This window comes from Ailuropoda melanoleuca, chromosome 6 (genome assembly GCF_002007445.2).
Source record: "Ailuropoda melanoleuca isolate Jingjing chromosome 6, ASM200744v2, whole genome shotgun sequence".
Lineage (NCBI taxonomy): Eukaryota > Metazoa > Chordata > Mammalia > Carnivora > Ursidae > Ailuropoda > Ailuropoda melanoleuca.
This window is the reverse complement of record NC_048223.1, coordinates 123,719,649-123,729,317: the sequence shown is the minus strand read 5'-3', so window position 1 is coordinate 123,729,317 and position 9,669 is coordinate 123,719,649. Positions and strand designations below refer to the sequence as shown.

Below are 9,669 nucleotides of genomic sequence, written 5' to 3'. Positions count from 1 at the left end.
CCCTGCCCCCGTGATGGAGTGCTCTGACTTCCTAATGCCAAAGCTGGTTCTCCTGCCAAGTGGCTTCTGGTTCCAGTTCATCCGGACCTACTCTACAGGAACGGTCAGTGTGGTATTGTGCTCTCTTGGGCTGTGTTGTATTATGATGGTGATAAAGGTTGGGCTCCTTAAGTTGACTCTAAGATCTAATCAGGATACCAAGACTTAGATTACGTTCCTTTGCCACTGTTCTCAGACTCAGCCACGCAGATGGGGGGAACACAGGATGAGATGGAGACAGCAAGGCCCCGAAGGGCGAAGCTAAAGGGAGGGGGCCCCACCAGGGTCAGAGGCCTGGGTCTGCATTTTCCCAAGCACAGGCCCTGTGTCGACCAGGTCACCCGACTCGTCTGGACAGTTCAAGGTGGGAAGGTGGGGGCTGTGAGGGCTGAGCTGAGGAAGATGGGTGCAGGGCCGGCCAGGCCATTGGAAGCATGGGCTTATTATGCCTTCCCACTCCGCACAGGGGTAATTTCGGGCACACAGAAGGAAGATCTGTGTGCAGAGACCGTGGGACCTTGGGTCAGTCACTTCCTCTGCAACATGGGGAGGAGTTTCACCCCAGGGCAGCACCTAGACCAGCTGGAGCGGAGTCCAAACAGGGTGAGGGCTGCAGATGCCAACAGCTGTGATGGCAGAGGTCGGGGGTTTCAGGAGGGGTTTTCGCTCTCAGACCGCGGGCAGCTCTCTGAGGATATTATACTAAAGACAGGGAGGGGGAACCCAGCCCTTCGTTACTGGACCAACCGATTCAGGCGGTTAATTTTGGGCTCCAATCTAGCCTTCCAAGGAAAGAGGTTTTCTTTTCTTCTTTCCTTTTCTTTTCTTTCCGCTGAGCCTTGTATTTCTGAAAAGGTAAATGCCCAATTAGATGGATTTTCATCTTCCATGTGGAGTTGTTTTAGTCTCTTTGAGCATGAAACAATATTTTGGAGTCATTCCACCCTCTCAGTTAGAGAAGAAGCTGGGTTTGCTTTGGTTGTGGTCTTTCTTTCTTTCTTTCTCTCCCTTTTTTTTTGGTTGGGTTTTTCTCAAGAGCCCTCTGCTAAGTAAATATTCATGAAGGGAATTTTTAGCCACTCTGGTCTGTTAGTTCAATGTGGACTCAAATGGATTTTTTTTTTAATGTAGCAAAATCTATCACAATGATATCTATTTGGGTTGAATTTTTTGAAGGTAGCTGGTGAAATTCAAAGAAAGGATTTTCTTTGCATACCCACATGGACCAAAAGTCATTTGAAACGCCTTTTTCATTCTACCAATGATTTGGAATTAATGTTCTTTTCTTCTCAACTTCTCTGAATTACTGAGATTTTTAACTTGTATTTTATATTCTTAAGGACTCCAGAATCAGACCTGGTTAGGTAACTTTTACATATTTTAGAGGAAAAAAAAATACACACACACGCACACATATGTACACAAGCACACACACAGTCAGAAGAAATGGTCCAACATCCCCAGATGTTTTTGGAAGGAAAAGATTTTTAAGACAAAAATATTCAAACGGTATTATCTGAATATGGAATAGGCCAGAAGGACAAGAGGGAACACAACTGCCCCCCACACCACATGTCCGAACCCTGGTCCTCTCGGGAACAAAAGCTAACATCTGTTGAGTGACTGGTCCATTTTTCAGGTAAACTGTACGGAGTATCATCCCCATGACAGAAGAGGAAACTGAGACCTGGGAAAAGTAAGTGATGAGATCACTGAGCAATAAGTGATAAACCTCGACCCCGAAACCTTGATACTGAAGCTATTCTACTTCTCAAACACGCTACTGAAAACATAAAGATCTTTTTTTATTTTTTTAAGATTTTTTTTATTTACTTGAGGAGAGGAGCACTAGCAGGGGGAGGGGCAGTGGGAGGGGGAGAAACAGACGCCCTGCGGCGTAGGGAGCCCGATGAGCCCAGGATCCTGGGATCACGACCTGAGCCGAAGGCAGGTGCTTCACTGACTGTGCCACGCAGATGCCCTGAAAACATAAAGGTCTAAATAATGATGTCTTACTCTGGAGTCTTGTATCTTACAAGGGGAACGGAGCGCAGTGGTGGAAACCTGGGCTCCCACCAGCGGTATGGGTATGGCCGTGAGCAAGGGAGGTCCCCTCCTGCCTCCGGCTCTGTGCTTCGGGTAGCCTCTGGCCACCCATGTCCCTGGCTGCTGTAGACTCAGAGGAGCTGACAGGCGACTGCAAGGTCCACCTCCAGACCTGTCCAGTCCCTGAGGGGCTCCAAAACGGAACCCCCTGGTCTCCGGCTGCCAGGTGAGCTCAGCTCTCGGTGGTATAAGGACTGTGAACAGCAGGCAGGACAGAGCAAGGTGGCAGCCTTATCCTCCTGGCTGTTCCCCGCCAGGCTGAGGAGAGGCTTTCTTCAGAGGCTTCGATCCGCTCCTATCGTCACACTCCTGGGTCCCCTCACCCATCCCTCCATCTGCCTCTTGGGGGGTTGGGGAGGAGAAGGTGGGAGGTGGTACCTGGACTCAGGTCCTGCTAGATCCCTTGCTGACTTCCCTAAAAACTACTCCCAGCTCTGGAGACGTTCCCTTTATTAAACTCTCTACTCCATCTGTGAGTGTATGTTTTCGAATGGAACCCGGAACGAGTAGATGTTTAAAATACTAGCCACTGTTCTGGGCATACCCTAAATGCTTAATAAAAATTAGAAGATACTATATTTATTACCAATAAAGCAGGTTCATGGCCTCATCCTGGGGGTCTGTCCCAATTCTCCCAGGCAGGGTAGGAATTACATAGTGCCATCTACCAACTGAGGAAATGGGAGACTCTTAAGAGGTTCAGTGATGCACCCCAGGTCCTCAGCCAGGAGCAGGTGGAATGGGGATTGGGACCAGGAGCTAGGAGTTCTGAGTCTTAGGCCCGTGGCTGCCCTGCCTGGATCCACCTGACTCCACAGGAAATATCCTGACACCAGTGTCCTGTCTCTAACAGCCATCCCAGTGTGAACTGGGATAGACCGAGTCCCCTCTGGGTGCCTTCAACTCTGACACAGTTCACACCTGTTGCTAGACAGTCAGGTCACACAGGAGGGGCTCAGAGCGTGGAGCACCCTCACCTGTGCACTCCCCTCCGCCCCCAGATATCCCTGTTCCTGGTAATTCCCTGTGTCATGCCCTAGAGATAAAGAAACTTTCAGGTTTGCGCAAGCCACGGGAATGAGAAAAGCAAGCTGTTACTCTAACCCGGTCATTCAGCCTTGCTCCTTCCAGTGGGGGTTATTAACAAAGTACTTAACATGAACCCCAGCCTTGTACATGAAGGGTGTTTCCATGAGCTTTCCAGAATGTTCCACCTTCCGTCAACTCTTCTATTTCCCACATGCTCTGTTTGGATACGTGTCTCCAGCATTTAGCCCTTTGGGTGCTAACCCTCCTGCACAGGCTCTTAGCTGGGATACCAGGAGGCCCCTCCTGGGGCACTCTGCAGTTCATGAACTTGAATCCTCACCATGCATCCAGAGATAATCACCCACCTGCACTTCAGCCCTGGTTCGGAGGTACAGGGCTTGCCTGAGCTCACACAGTTAGACGCAGTCCTATGCCTGAAACCCTGGGCCCTGCCCCCCACAGTGCCTGCCATGCCTTTAACCCCATCTCCCAAGGCAGCCATTTAAATCTGAGATCAAGTATAAGGACAAGGATTAAAGATAACGCACCGAATTTTATTTTTCTTAAAGTGAAAGCAAAGCAGCTAGCCTCTATCTTACATACTATCCCTATAACGCCCATAACCCTTGGAAGATCACAATTCAGGGACCTGCGCTCCGGCTGAGCGCAATGATAAATCCCACCAAAGCAAACCAGAGACTGGCACATACTACAGGAACGGGGCCATAACACTGAGCCCCTAAAAGCCCCGTTCCCTCACCCCTGCAGAACCACGCAGAACAGACAGACCTATGTCCAGTCTGTTATTTTATTTTACTTTATTTTTCTTGGACACGCAGGGCGCACACCACTTTAATTAGATACCAGTTCAATGCATTCAAGAAAATACCTTTGCTTTCTGGCCGTCTGATTCCCCTAGGTATGCAGGCTTTGTCTCCTCAGTGAATCCTTCCAAGGGTCCCACAAGGCAGAGGAATCCGTTCCCTTCCCTGTCCCAGCCCTCTCTCAGCACACGCATGTGTCCACCCCGTACAAACCACTGCAACATACTCTTCCTGCTCCTGGAGCCTCCCCACCACACGGTGACCTCTGGGGGCACCAAGAGGTTGGGGCGAAGGGAGAAGGATCGATCACATGCTCTTCCAACCTTGTATTTTCAGCATCTTGCATGGTGACCAGAACATAATAAGTTCTTAATAAATGTTGGTTCAACTGAAATCAAAACAATACCACCACCAACAAGACCCATGAAACAATAAAACCCCAGGCTTCCCAAGGAATGCTAGTTTCCAATGAAGAAACAGAGACTTAAATATGCACAAAAGAATATGGGTGTGGGGAAGGGGAAACAGAGAGGACTCACCTACTGGGGAGTTTAGGAGACCAGCGAGCTTTCCAGGTCAGCTCTGTCACCCAGTGTCCCATCATTTCCCCTCAGGGCCTCAGTATTGTTTTCATTAATATGAAAGACTGAACAAAATGATTTCTATGAACATTTTCAGCGCTTGGAGAGGGAACAAAATTGGTCCTAGTGAGGGCACCAACATTCCTATTGGCCACATGCATCATCAGGAGTCCCCACGAATGTCACCTCAACTCTGCCAACTTTCAGACCCCAGAGTCTGAAACTTCCGGGCCATGTCTCAATGTCCAGTGCTGAGAATTGCTGGCGAATGACTTCACCAAGTGGGCGTGGGCTCTGCGAGTCTGGAGCACTGTCTGTGAGTAAGGGAAGCGAGGCGTCCCTGCACGGATGGCCCTGTGGTCTGTGATGCCAGGAATGTCTGGAAGGTTCTGAGGATGGAGCTGGAGCAAAAGCAAATAGGGTGCAGGCTGTCTTCATGAAGAAAGGCTTTCATGGCCCCAAGGCCATGTCAGCAGAACTCCAAGCCTCTCATTTTGCAGAGAGTGAAACTGAGACCAGAGCCTGGAACAGTGAGGGTGCCAAGTTACAAAGCAATTGAGCACTGGCTCTGGGACTAGAATGGGCTGGGCCCAAGGTTGGGTTTGTGTGCCCAAATTAGAGAAGAGAACTCTCAGATCCTTGGGTCTGCAAGGGGGGTATGAAGTTTCCACATATGCTCCACAACTGAACAAAGTGCCTGTGAACCTTATTCTAGAATTCTCTATGACCGGGCCAGCAGCGCTTCCACTGGCCAGTGCCATTCATCCTTGGTGCATATAGGATTCATGGGGAAGCCAGATAAGGAGATGAGGAGATGACTGGTGGGGTTTTTTGTTTGTTTTGTTGTTATTGTTGTTTTTACTTTACTTTGGTTGCTTTCATGGTGTGGGATGGAGCCTGGGGACAGGTTTAAGGTTTAGATCCCATAAGGCAAGAAGCCCTGTCCAAACAGAAGTCCTCTGAGTCAGCAGCCTGCCTGCCATAAAGCAAGGGACTCAAGCAAGGGGAACTGACCCAGAGAATCAAAGAGGCCCCTTGCTGGGGCGGGGGGAGGGGGCTGCTGAGAGCTTGCCTCCAGGAGATATCCTGGCCTGGGGGGCTGCCTGGTGCACAGAGGGTGACAGAGACCCACCTGGCACAAAGCCACACACACACCCCTGAGGCTCCAGGACCTGCACGGATCCCTCAACTCCGGGCTCACAAATGGATCCACCCCACCATGCCTCGGGCTCCAGACAGGCTCCAGACAGCCAACTCTGTAGAAGTCTCCAACTTCAGTGGGGTGCTGGTAAACCAGGGTGGGGGAATGGCCAGTCTGTGCCTCCGAGCGGGAACACAGCCCTGAGGTCAGCAAGAAGGCTGCTCTGAAGTCAGCTTCCGCTGCTGAAGCACAGCCTGGAGGAGCAGAATCCACCCCCGCCCCCCACGAAGGGGGACAACAACTTCCTGTTTCCATTCTCAGGGCAGTGTTCAAGAGCCGCCTGCCCGGTGGCCTGCCAACCCAGTGAGGTGAGGGGAAGACCGTGCTTCTGCCCAGGCTCTCTCCTTGTCGGAGTAAAAGCCTGGACAGCAAATGCGGGACTAGGAGAACGCAGGGCCAGCACATTTCCAGGCTTGGGGGGTTGTCCAAAGGTGGAGGAAGGAGACCCTACTCATTCTTTTATTTAGTTATTCAGCAAAATAAATTCTTCCTAAGATGAGAGATTCCTTTTCCTGGATGTGAAGTCAAAGGTCGCATGAATATGCACATAAGTGTGAATGGGTGACCAACCCTGTCTATCTGTCCGCACACACACATTCACACAGTTATACGTAAGACTCTAGGCCACACATCTGGAAGGTAATAGTAACGACCCCACTTTACACATACAGAAACTGAGATTCAGAGAGTTCAAGTCTCAGGCCTGAACATCAGAGAGGGAGATGGTGGAAGACCGCGATCAGAGCGAGGGCGGGGGAGGCTGGAATAGTGAACTCTGGTCGGTCTTTTCAGCCAAACACGGGATTTCAGAAGATGGCCGGGCCATGGTGTTTGGGGCAGGAAGGAGAGGTGCAAGAAGGGATCTTGAGGGAGCCCAGGCACCCTGCCTCTGGCGCCCCTTCCCCACCTCCGAGCCCAGCAGCAGTTTCCAAAGCAGCCGGCAGGGGGCAGTGCACCTTGCCTTTTGCGAAAGTCCCGGGCGTCCCTACGCAGCTCCCGGGCAAGAACACCAGGTGGCTCCGCCCTCAGCTTCTAAGAACAGCCCAGCTTTGAACCCGGCACGTAGTATGTGCTCAAGGCACGTCTAGAAGCCTAAAGGGCTTGATTGGGTGGATGAACGTGAATTCCGTAGTGGAAATAGGGGGGACAAGGAGAGAAGGGGACGTCCGGCCCCTGCCACCGCATTTCCATCTACAGGCCTTTGCAAACAGCCTTTCCCTACTGTGTGTCAGGCGCGGTGGCGACGACTCCTGGACAACCTCATTCCCTGCTAAGCTCGTTCTCCCCGCACTCCCCCCGCTCCAACACACACACTAAGCCTCAGAACAGGGGTGGGCGCTCGCTGTCTCCCTGGGGAAGCAAATCCATAGGCGAAGGGGCCCGCAGGAGGGTGAACCCGAAGAGGCGAGGAGTCCCTGGCGGTGGGCACGTGAAAGCCAAGGGGATGCCTGACGCGGCCCCGCGGCAAAGGGGTCACTGCCCTCAGGGATGAGACTGTCTCCCGCTGCGGGACATGCAGAGCCCTCCAGACGCAGTGACCCGCCCAGCCCCCACCGCCCGCGCACTTCTGGGCGCGCACGTGTCCACCCGCCAAGCGCCCCCACCAAGCCCTGCGAGGGGCAGGCGCTGGCCAGAACCTGCGGGCGTCAGGCTGGAGGGACTCGGGGCTCCAGGCGCCGAGCAGAACCCAGACTCTGCAGACGCCCTTCCCCAGAGACCGGGCCTCGGGGCAAGGAGAAGGCAGACCGAGCGCAGCCTCAACCCCCATCTCAAGTTCAGCCGCGATTACTCCCGCAAGGTCACGCTCAAACACACTCATGCTCTGCAAGAGGAGTAGCTCAAAGTTGCGCCACGGTCCCGATTCCGAATCTAGCCGTAGCCCTATCCGGGCGCTCTGCCCCAGTGTCGAGGCTGCCCGCCCCTGCGCTCTCCCAAAGAGCGGCCCCTGCCCCGTGCAGGTCACACACCCGAGAAACGCAGACAAGTTGCTAACTTTTGTCAGATTATTTCGCTGCAGCTGCGGCGCCTAACGGGGCTGGGGCGGACTCCAGAGTTTCGAGTTGCCACCAGCACCACCCCCGCCACTCTCCCCTGCGCCCACCCAATCCCTCCCTGCCCACCACGCCACGTCCAGCTACCGCGCCAACTTCTCCACCGTCCCCGGAGCAACGTGGGCCGGCGGCGTCCCCGGGGGCGATGGCCACCTCCCGGATGTGCTCCTGCTCGCAGCGGATTTGGAGGCTCGATCGCAACACGGTCCCGCCGCCGCTGGACCGGATCACCGGCAGCCTCCGCGCGCCCCCGCGCCCCTCGCTCCACTCGGAAGCGCCGGAGCCAGCCGCCCAGAGGGGACTCATCCCACCCGCGGCCCCGCTGGCCGCTTCGCCCTCTGGCGGCCCCGACCCGGGAGATTCCAGCCTGGCGCCGGTGCAATGTCACTGGGGCCACCCCGGGGACCGCTGCCCCGGACCTGGCGCAGGCTCCCCGCTGAGGTCCCAACAGCTCTTCTAATAACGGCTGAAGATCCCGGAGCCCCAGCCTCCTCCTGGACCTCGTCCCTCTCCCAAAGACCCTGGTGACGCCGTGGCTGGGGAAGGGGTCTCCCTACATGTGTCTTCCTCCGGGAGCCTGGGGTCTTCAGTCCCACTTCCAACGTCACACCCTCCTAGACCCCTCCCGACCATGTCTGTTCCCGGCTCCGGGCAATCACCCCTCCACTAGGAGAACACACTGGAAACTGCCAGAACCCCAACTCCGGCGGACGCAGTCCCCCGGGCACCCCGGCAGCGTTGGGCTCGGCGCGCTCACTCACCGCAGCTGGAGACACGCTGGAGTTTCCGCCGCTTTGGGGATGAGGGGCTCCGAGAAGAATAAAGGGGGTGTCCCGAACACTCTCGCCCCCCTCCCAGCTCACATCGCTCCCTCCTCCTTTCCCTCCTCCTCTTCCTCTTCGTCCTCCTCTTCCTCCTCGCTCTGGTCTTTGTCTTTGCAAAGTGTCGAAACTGTCTGGCATAGTGGAGCTCCGCCGGCGGAGGCTGGAGCCGGGGAAGCGGGGAGGCGGGGTGAGGATGGGAGCGGTCTCGGGAACACCTTCCCCCGGGTGTAACGGGAGGGGCGCGCGGGCGGCCGGGGAGGGGCCGCTTCCCTGGCCGGCCGGGGCCGGGAGCGGGGCGCGCCGGAGCTGGGAGCCGGCTAGCGGAGGCCAGTCTGGGGACGGAGGCGGCGCGGGGATAGGATCACAGCCCCGAGAGGGCTCTGCAGGGACAGCTCCACGACATTCCGCGCCGAGGCCGCCGCCCTCAGGCTGGCGAGACTAAGGAAGAACCGCCGGGCGACCCGTGGGGTCAGCCCCGGAGAGGAGGCGACGGGCGCCCACCGAGAGGACGTGGCGGTGCCCCGAAGAGCCCGAGATGGGCGCTCACGTAGCAAGAAGGGGCTGATCCCCTACTGGCGACTGGGCAAAGCCGCAGACTTCCTCTAAGGGCGCGGGACTCGAGGTGGGATTCAGGCAGGGGGAGGGAAGGAGCGCGGCGGGGCTGGGGCTCTGGTAAGGCCTGAGCCCGGGCCCAGTTCCGAGCCGCACAGCGGCCACCGCGGCGTGGCCCCCGCCCTGGCTCGCCGGCCCGCCGCCGGTTTTTCCTCCCAGATGCGGAGGCTGCACCGCGGTCCACAGTGGGGCGAGCGCCAGGCAGCGGGACTCCAGGCAGGGGCCCGTCCCAGGGAGGCCTGGGCCTGGGGCTCCTGGGACCAGACCCCCTTTGGGGCTCAGGTTTGGGGGGAGGGTTTGCCCTTTCTTCTTTAGAGGGAAGTGGGGGCATTGGAGACATCTTGCTCAATGTCAGAATGCCAGTTTTAGAGACTAAATGCTGGACACAGGGTTTAAGAGGCA

General features: G+C 55.7%; 1 protein-coding gene across 1 annotated transcript in view; it reads right to left on the bottom strand.

Moving 5' to 3' along the window:
• ST3GAL1 (ST3 beta-galactoside alpha-2,3-sialyltransferase 1) overlaps nt 1–8,954 on the bottom strand; it is a 95,893-nt gene extending 86,939 nt beyond the window's left edge. Inside the window, exon 1 of the mRNA XM_034663407.1 lies at nt 8,593–8,954. The gene's annotated coding sequence lies outside the window, so the exon portion shown is untranslated. The remainder of the gene's footprint in view (nt 1–8,592) is intronic.
• Nucleotides 8,955–9,669: the final 715 nt, after the last annotated feature.